Raw genomic sequence first — 10,670 nt, 5'->3', positions numbered from 1 at the left:
ATTGAGAGAAAAAATAATACGATGGCCACATTTTTTTGAAAAGTACAGGGACCTCTATTGTAGTTTTGCCTTTGAATTATTACTCTTAGTTGGGATATAAAAAATTTCCATTATAGGTTTCTAAAATCAAACAACATTTTGTTATAAAAAGCAAGCTCCATAGGTTTCTCAATCAAGTGTTGGGTAATTGTGAAGAAAATTATTTAGTTGACAATAACTTTTCAATTCCACAAATAGAATATTTTTAGAAAAAAGATTACGTGTACTTAATTGAACTGTTCTATAAGAGGAGTTTCCTGAATCTTCAAACAAAGGCTATCATGTGACCTTATACAATATTAACCCTGTTTATAGAGTTCAACCGACCTACTTACGTTTATTTATGAAATACTTAATCAGTACCGTGGACAGCCACGTCAGTATCATGAAACTGCCACATCTGCACCGTAATAGTCAACGACAAAAAACGTTAGTCAAATGATTACATTGGGTTTATTTTATGAGTTATAAGGTCACATTAAGAAAAGAAATAATATGAGAATCATATTGATTTTTTTATAAAAGTACATAGATATTTTTTTGCCGATGGACACGAAAAAAGGGTGTATCATATTAGCCCACCAAAAGCATCATCGATAACACCCATTACTCTTATTTATAAAGCCATGTAGATTAGGAACAATACCCAGACATCTGAATAGTGTTGTAGGCCCATCCATTACATGCAACTGATCAAAAGAAAGAAAACCCTCCTTTTCTTTTATCTAAGATCGCATATACGCTTCAAAACCATATTCGAAGTGATAATGATCGGTCCAAATTTGAATATCATAATTATTGCCGGACTCGAACTGATTGTGATAAAAAATGTGAGTAAACTGAATAAGATTCGAATAGAACGCATAAGAAATTGAAGGCCGATAATAAATTTAAGTTCGGCGATCAATCTGTAAATCAATTGACCTTAAGATATATAATTTTGATTACTTTTGTTAAAGGCTAAATGCTGGAATGTTCGGATAAAAAATTACGAAAATATCTCAATGTGGTAAAATTATGAAAATTGCCTTCTACCGTAAAAAAAAAAAGCAAGTTTGTCCTTGAAAGTGAAAAAAAACTGAAAAGTCATACTCGATTCGATAGAACTATCGTTTCACCTATTAAATTCTCTATCGATTTAGAGAAACCTTAATAATAATTTTTTACCACCGAGAAGCAAAAACATGCTTAGAATTTCTGATTGTTGAGCAAACGCCTGAAGACTAAACCAACCAAGGTACTAGTTACGTCTAAATGATTCGAAATGGCTAAATTATATGATAAGACTGAATCGAAAGAGAATAACTTGAAAATCCGACCCGAAACCGACCCATATAACTTAAAAATCCGACCCAAAATAATAAAAAAATATTTTTATTCAATAAAACAGTGACTTAATTGAAAAAAATATATAGAGGGGTATTATTATAATTATTCCTATATATATAAGGTAAAATTATATATATTTTTTCGGGTCAGGTCGGGTCGGGGGGTTTTCACCCTAAACCCGAATTCAACCCGACCTGAACACCACATTAAAAAACCCAGACCTGAACCCGATTTAAAAAAACTCGACCCAATCGAGTCGGGTTCGAGTCCCATGCCCATTCCTATTGGTACCTTCTTATATTTTTAAAGCCCAAATATTTATGTTGGTGTATTTAATAATCTTCGATAATGCACATATATCATGCATATATGATTATTTAAATTTAAAATATCTAGAAAAAAACTTCTAAATCTTAACCGCGCTCTCTTGCTTCCCTCCCTCCTTTCTTTTTCTTCGCAATTTGTGTTATTTTCTATAGATTAAATCAATTTTTTCTTCTTTGATTTTGTTTAGCCAACGACGACACTAGTTTTGATACTGATTGTCGACCGTCAGTTGTCTTTTTAGTTTTTTATGAATAATTGTGTCTTTATTACATGTTTATCTCTACTTTTGTGACACTTTTATCTCATCTTTTGGCAGTTTTCGGTTTTTTTGTCGTTGTTTTCGTTTATCTTTTTTCCAGGGTTGGATTTGATATCGCCACGACTAATCAAGATGTCGCTTATTTGTTATCATGTTGATCTTCTATGCTTTGAACCCTCGGATTGATTTGAATACACGTTTTGCGTTCGTGGATAGTTTTCTCACGTTGCTTAACTCTGATTTGCGATTTGTCGGTGGTCTTTCAATAACTTCATCCCCTTTTGTGGTTCGTTTTTCGATGCAGTCAGATTTGTTCATATCTTTATTTTGTTTGAGTATTTTGGTTAGGTTTTTTTAACATTTTCTTTCTTTGGTTCTTGTGTGATCTAGGTGACTAGTTTTGTATCAAGTTTACGCTTACCGTTATATTTGTAAATCTTCCTTGTAATTAGGGATATCTTTTACGTTTTTTATAAAAAAAATCTCTAAAAAAATAATACTTTATTCTATCATTGAGGTCATTTAATGAGTTCCCTAAAATCACATAATTAAATATATTTAAAAGTACGTTTATCAATAACTTAAAATTTTAAAAGAATTATAATTATATATTATTCTCATTAAGATCAAATAATCTCACGTCATACACTTCTCATTTTTTTTTTGTTATTAGAATTAATAATTCATTTGGTACTTGTTTTTATGTTAAAGGAGTGTAATATTATTCCATTTTGGGGAGATTCGTAAACCCAAATTTGGGTAATGTCAGTCGTTATACCGAGTTGAACTATTCATAACCAACAGATTGAAGGATTGTTAATCTATTGTGGTCTGTCCGCTTCGTAGGGTACAAATTTGAGTGCTTTAGTCTACTGTCCTCCGTGCCTCGTCTTCAAGTTAGGTCTCATTCGCACTGGCAGTGAAGAAAGTGTTGTCATTTTTAAAGTTTTGAATTCGGAATACTAAGTGTACAACAATAACAAAAAGACCCTATTCCCATATGCAATGAGGTAAGGGGAGGTAGGGTAGTAGTAGGTTGTCCCCAACGCCAGGTTGAGAGCAGTTTTCATAGAAAACCTCCGACAGTCAGAAAATTAGAAATAAAGATAAAATACAATGCTTGTATAAATAAATAAATAAATACATAGTTGAACAGTCTTCAAATGCAGTCTTCATATGCGCGTGTGTAATGGGAAGTAATCCCTACAAATAAATCCCTGTGTAAAAAAAATCTGCATATAGACAGAAACGTAAGACCCGACTAAATTTAAAAGAGGAAACATGAAGAGAAGGATACACAGAAGTCAACGATAGCAAGCTACGAGAAGGAATAAAGTCAAATGGGTTAAAACCTAAACTAAGGCAACACTACTCCGCTACCATAGTTCTAAGCCTTCATAAATTCCAATGACAGAAACGTATAAAAAGTAGAAGTCATGAAAATTACTACAAAGACATTAAAAGAATACAGAGATGATACACGTTATGGATGTGACCTGCACTACTCGGTTACCCTGATCTTAAGTCTTCATACTAAGTGTATGAACGTTTAATGCCAAAATGGTTGAGAGTTATCTTTGAACAGATACTACCATGTACCTTGAGGTCTCGAATTTGAACATCAATAATACTAGGGATGTGAGCGTTCAATATCAAATGGTTGAGAATTATATTTGAACATATACTGCTTTATACCTTGAAGTTCCGTGTTTGAGCTGTAACCCCCCAGACCGATGCGGGTAGCCCGATCCGATCCGGGAAGTCACATTAGGGCCACCGGAGCGACCCACTGTAAAAATAGCATAAAATTTAAAACTTTTTATCAGAACATGCAAACTTATAAAATCATTTGTCGCTATTTAAAAATAAAACAGATTTTCAGACTCATATATAAATCAAAATACAAATATATGCCCCCCTCATCACATGTATCATACTCTGCAACAACGCCGAAAGAACTCCCTTACTGAAGTCGATAGATGCACTGGTACAATTCTTTTAACCTGAAAAGGTGAGTAATAGAGTGAGCTTCGAAAAGCTCAGTAATACAGAACTACCAGATGATGCTGAAGAACGTGCAGATACAAATAAACATATTTTTTTCTTATCGATTCAGACATTTACAGATCTTTATACTGAGCAGAGATTCTACGGATATTTCAGGTAGTAACAAATAATGAGCTTTCAGTTCAGAGAAATATTTCGGATGACTGAGTTCAGGAGATCAGAATAGGTTTTCTAGTGTATTCCCAAAACCATGTAACTTTCAGATCTTTTCAAAACATATATATATATATATATATATATATATATATATATATATATATATATATATATACCCCCATCCCAGCACAACATAATGTGTAAGTTCCCCAGAACCATACACCCAACCCAACACAACATATAAGGCCCTGAGCACAAAGCCGAGGAACCTGCGGAACTTCTTCCTTCAACAATACCCCCCATTTAAAACATTTCTCCGTCGTAAACGGAGATATCAAAAATCAAAACATAATTCAGATCAGATATCATAACAGAATCCAGGTTAGGAATCAGAACAGATTTCAGATCAGATGTCAAACAGAATTCAAATCAGAAATCAGATAAAATATTCATATAAGTAGGGAACACACTAGAGTTTCCAGATATTATTTAGAGATACAGGATAATCTTATCGGGAAGAGAAACGCAAATCTTCAGTTTACCAATAGAATGCCGGAAATCAGAATCACTATTAGAAGAGTTTGTTAACTGACAAAATCATCGGTTATTCAGGATATGATTCATCGGAATCATCTTATTCGTACACTTTTCTGAAGCTCTACGAAATTTGAAGGTATTCAGAATCTTTACAATCTATGACGATTAATCCGATTATCGAACAACTCCAGATGAATAGCTTTTAGAACCAATACTTACCAACTTGTCAATTCATTAACTTTTCAGGGTATTTACTCTTTAATACCAAATATTCTTATCCACAAATCATCATCTGAGTCATCACTGAATAGATCTTAAGGAGACAAGCAAATATTCTAATGGTCTTTATTTTATTTCCATGTTTTAACTATACCATGAAATGCTGACGTACTTGATTTGTGGTTCATAATCCATAGGGATGATACATCATATAAGTTCATCCGAGTTTTCAAACTTATTCCAATCTCTTACTTAATCCTCAGTCATTGAGGTTACTTAGTTCATTTAACATTCAAGTCCAATCCAGTTACTTCGGGATTTTCCAGAATAATTTAAACGTTCCTGAATTTCAGATACATGTTGTACTTCCATTCCATTCAATTTGGTCTTCGTGGTTGATTTGTCGAACAAACGTCCAATTCCTAGTACTGAATACGATCTAGATCTGAGCTGAACTGAATACTTCCAAAATTTGTCATCGAGCCAAACTTGAGAAGACGACACATGTTCCAGTAATATCTATGCCATTCAGGTATTGACATAGCTTTAGGGTTGATCTGCTCACTTAAATTATTTTCCATTACCTTTAAAGGTAGTCCAATACCCATGCTTACTTGGATTCCTTAATTAATCCAAGACATTTACTTAATTTAGGCCATAAGGGTATTTTGGTAATTTTGATGTTCAGTTTTATTCCATTCATTTCAGAGCTCGAGGATATTCAATCATTCCTGAGCTTGGTGATATTCTTGAGTCATTTCCATTACAGAGGTATTTTGGTCATTTTACAGATCCACGGTATTTCAATCTTTTTCCTTCATCCGGTCTTATTATTTAATTCCAATTTATCATCTATTTCAGTCCGTTCGAACAATTATGATAAAAGAGCACCCTCCGATAAATTGTTCTTCAGGTATTTACTCATAACTCATATATTTTCGGGTCAAGTGCCTTCTCGGATTTTACAAACGCAATATTATGAATTTTTCTTTACAAAGACAGAATATTAATAATTAAATTTGTACTCAATCGAGTTAAGTACAAATCCTCAAAGTACTTTCTCCTTCAGGGTCAAATCTGACTATTTTACCTCTCAATGGCATTTTCGTAATTTCTTAACCAGATAATTTCGATATTATCTCTTAACGAAAATAATATAATATAGAGATCCTATGATTAATTGCTTCCTCGAACATTCTTTGATCTTGAAATGATTCCTTAAAAGGTTTCTAGTATCTAGCATAAACCTTCTTGGGGTTAAAAACCGGTTATCCATAATTTCCAAGTAAAACTAACATTTCTTATGCACATCAATAGTTTTAGTAGATCAATAATTCTTTTCAGATTTATTAATCCACTTCCAGAGACAATTCTTGTCATTTTTCAACTTAAGGGTATTTTCGTAATTTTACCCTACCGGAGTATTATCATAATTTCCCATCCAAGTACCTTTAACATTTAACCTTTGATGAAATAAACTATAAGTTACAAACCCATGTTGATTTCTTTATCACTAAGCACAGAACTTGTAATTTAATTCTAACAATCCCTCAATTTCTTGTAAAAATCATCTGAACCATAATCAATTACTGAACCCTTTTACCGTATTCAGATCGAGTGTAGAACTAATTAACTACACAAATGAGACCAACATTATCTTAATCATGCATTTACCAATATTCATATGTTCCATAAAGCATAAAGAGGTAGTAAAGTATTACCTCGATTTCCGTGCAATACTGATTGACCATTTAAATTCCATTCGAACGCCCTCGATCTTTAATTCAACTTCCAATATTTTCCTCTCGATCCAAACCATCAAAATAGTTTAACTCGTATTCAAATATTTTCCTTGCCATAAAGTTAGCTTATTAGAATTGAAATAATAATTTGGAACCCCAAATGATTAAACAAAAACTTTCAAAGTCGTTAAAATATTTAATAACTAAAATCAGGTACTAGATTGAATTAATTTAAACTATCATAGCTTGGTTGAAATTCTATTAAAACTGATGGACAAGTTAGAACCTTACCAAACATAGAGGACTGAAACTATGATTTGTCCATCTTGCTATCTTAACACCCCACACACGTGATTTTCAAAGAAATTATGAAACTTCTTCATCTCACGTTACCATCGCCATTTCTATATTTTTTTTTCAGTGCTCTTTTCATATCTCAAGCAAGGAGGTTCCAACGGCAGATCATCGGCCGCCATTAACCATCGGTGGATACCACATCGGCCGTCGTCAGTGACCGCCAGTCGAAAACCAAATTATTCCGTTCGAATCATCTCATTCTCCTTATCACAAATATAGTCTCTGATCATCGAGAATATTTATAATAGATGCAGATCTACAAAATGTGTTTCAGATCCGAGGCTCTCTATGTTCCCATCCAGTTCGCTTATCTCCATTCGAATTTTGAAGTAGAAACCATGGCTGCCTTGTATGCCTTCGAATTTGCTTTGGACCCTTTGACCAGTTCTGAATTGAGGAAGCTCCAAGGGGCGGCAGACTTAGCTACGACAGATCGACGTTGGCTAGAGACCCTCCATAACTTCCCTTTCTGATGCCTCGTTCGTGATATAGGATCAACCTATTTCTTCTTTCCCTATTTGCGTTGTGCTATCTTCATTTCCAGCTGTAGTCATAACATTCATAAATGGGTCTTTGTCATCAGTGTAACGCTGGAATAGAAATTTCTGGTACTGCTGGTGTTGTTTTTGATCTGTTGAGTTCTGAAGATGATGATGCAAAAGGTAGCAGTAGCGACCCCGAACGAACATATTGCTCTAATTATCAAACTTCATTTCCAAAGGCCACCTGATTGTTTTTCCTTTGAATCTTCTTTCTATTTCCTTCTTTTTCTATTAACATTATTTAATTGCTTTGTTGGTCTATTCATCAAATTATAGAGTAATCGAAATGGATTATTGGTTCTCTGTTTCAAATATGACTTTTCACCACAATATCTTATCAATGAATGGTTCCAAATATTTTGAATAAACTATTATTTAATGAGATAAGGTAGAAGATTGCAACCAAATCACTATCATATTTGCAGGACCCACTAGGCTACTATGATACAACCAGATATGATTTATTATTGGGTAGGTGAAATTATACTTCATTGTTTGGGGTGTTACAATTCTCCCCTCCTTAAAAGAATTTCGTCCTCGAAATTCATTCATGTCATAGAATTGTAGAAATGAAAATTCCATCAGTTCTTTCATATCTTCAAATAACTTTTACAGAATTACTGATCTTCTACTAATCCTTAACCAGCATAGTATACATTCTTATCAGAACTCTCACTCCTTCAAATAAAAGAATCAGAACGGAAATATCTTTGTATATTCAATTCAGCCTTGGATACGAGAATAGGTTCGTAGAGCTATATCATATCCCAATTTCATTTATGGAGTTGGCAAAATTTCTCAGATGAGTAACTCTCACATGGCTCTTGAGGTACTTTACAGAATTTTGAAAGACGTTACTGGTATTTCTTTATAAAACGGTAGAATCCTAACGGATAAAAACTTAGGTTTGCTCTTTACAGATAGGGAATCAACCTTGGAGTTCTGGCTCAGAGAAGTACGATTGTAATTTAGGGGCATATATTGATCAGACATCATTTGACATTTGACCGGCTGGTCTATCATGAAATTTGTGACTCAAACCATAAGCTCTGATACCACTAAATGTAACCCCCCAGACCGATGCGGGTAGCCCGATCCGATCCGGGAAGTCACATTAGGGCCACTGGAGCGACCCACTGTAAAAATAGCATAAAATTTAAAACTTTTTATCAGAACATGCAAACTTATAAAATCATTTGTCGCTATTTAAAAATAAAACAGATTTTCAGACTCATATATAAATCAAAATACAAATATATGCCCCCCTCATCACATGTATCATACTCTGCAACAACGCCGAAAGAACTCCCTTACTGAAGTCGATAGATGCACTGGTACAATTCTTTTAACCTGAAAAGGTGAGTAATAGAGTGAGCTTCGAAAAGCTCAGTAATACAGAACTACCAGATGATGCTGAAGAACGTGCAGATACAAATAAACATATTTTTTTCTTATCGATTCAGACATTTACAGATCTTTATACTGAGCAGAGATTCTACGGATATTTCAGGTAGTAACAAATAATGAGCTTTCAGTTCAGAGAAATATTTCGGATGACTGAGTTCAGGAGATCAGAATAGGTTTTCTAGTGTATTCCCAAAAACCATGTAACTTTTCAGATCTTTTCAAAACATATATATATATATATATATATACCCCCATCCCAGCACAACATAATGTAAGTTCCCCAGAACCATACACCCAACCCAACACAACATATAAGGCCCTGAGCACAAAGCCGAGGAACCTGCGGAACTTCTTCCTTCAACAATACCCCCCATTTAAAACATTTCTCCGTCGGTAAACGGAGATATCAAAAATCAAAACATAATTCAGATCAGATATCATAACAGAATCCAGGTTAGGAATCAGAACAGATTTCAGATCAGATGTCAAAACAGAATTCAAATCAGAAATCAGATAAAATATTCATATAAGTAGGGAACACACTAGAGTTTCCAGATATATTTAGAGATACAGGATAATCTTATCGGGAAGAGAAACGCAAATCTTCAGTTTACCAATAGAATGCCGGAAATCAGAATCACTATTAGAAGAGTTTGTTAACTGACAAATCATCGGTTATTCAGGATATGATTCATCGGAATCATCTTATTCGTACACTTTTCTGAAGCTCTACGAAATTTGAAGGTATTCAGAATCTTTACAATCTATGACGATTAATCCGATTATCGAACAACTCCAGATGAATAGCTTTTAGAACCAATACTTACCAACTTGTCAATTCATTAACTTTTCAGGGTATTTACTCTTTAATACCAAATATTCTTATCCACAAATCATCATCTGAGTCATCACTGAATAGATCTTAAGGAGACAAGCAAATATTCTAATGGTCTTTATTTTATTTCCATGTTTTAACTATACCATGAAATGCTGACGTACTTGATTTGTGGTTCATAATCCATAGGGATGATACATCATATAAGTTCATCCGAGTTTTCAAACTTATTCCAATCTCTTACTTAATCCTCAGTCATTGAGGTTACTTAGTTCATTTAACATTCAAGTCCAATCCAGTTACTTCGGGATTTTCCAGAATAATTTAAACGTTCCTGAATTTCAGATACATGTTGTACTTCCATTCCATTCAATTTGGTCTTCGTGGTTGATTTGTCGAACAAACGTCCAATTCCTAGTACTGAATACGATCTAGATCTGAGCTGAACTGAATACTTCCAAAATTTGTCATCGAGCCAAACTTGAGAAGACGAACACATGTTCCAGTAATATCTATGCCATTCAGGTATTGACATAGCTTTAGGGTTGATCTGCTCACTTAAATTATTTTCCATTACCTTTAAAGGTAGTCCAATACCCATGCTTACTTGGATTCCTTAATTAATCCAAGACATTTACTTAATTTAGGCCATAAGGGTATTTTGGTAATTTTGATGTTCAGTTTTATTCCATTCATTTCAGAGCTCGAGGATATTCAATCATTCCTGAGCTTGGTGATATTCTTGAGTCATTTCCATTACAGAGGTATTTTGGTCATTTTACAGATCCACGGTATTTCAATCTTTTTCCTTCATCCGGTCTTATTATTTAATTCCAATTTATCATCTATTTCAGTCCGTTCGAACAATTATGATAAAAGAGCACCCTCCGATAAATTGTTCTTCAGGTATTTAC

The sequence above is a fragment of the Hibiscus syriacus genome, unplaced genomic scaffold (genome assembly GCF_006381635.1).
Source record: "Hibiscus syriacus cultivar Baekdansim isolate YM2019G1 unplaced genomic scaffold, ASM638163v2 tig00012523_pilon, whole genome shotgun sequence".
NCBI classification, from domain to species: domain Eukaryota; kingdom Viridiplantae; phylum Streptophyta; class Magnoliopsida; order Malvales; family Malvaceae; genus Hibiscus; species Hibiscus syriacus.
The sequence above is the reverse complement of the archived record's forward strand: the minus strand, read 5'-3'. Positions refer to the sequence as shown.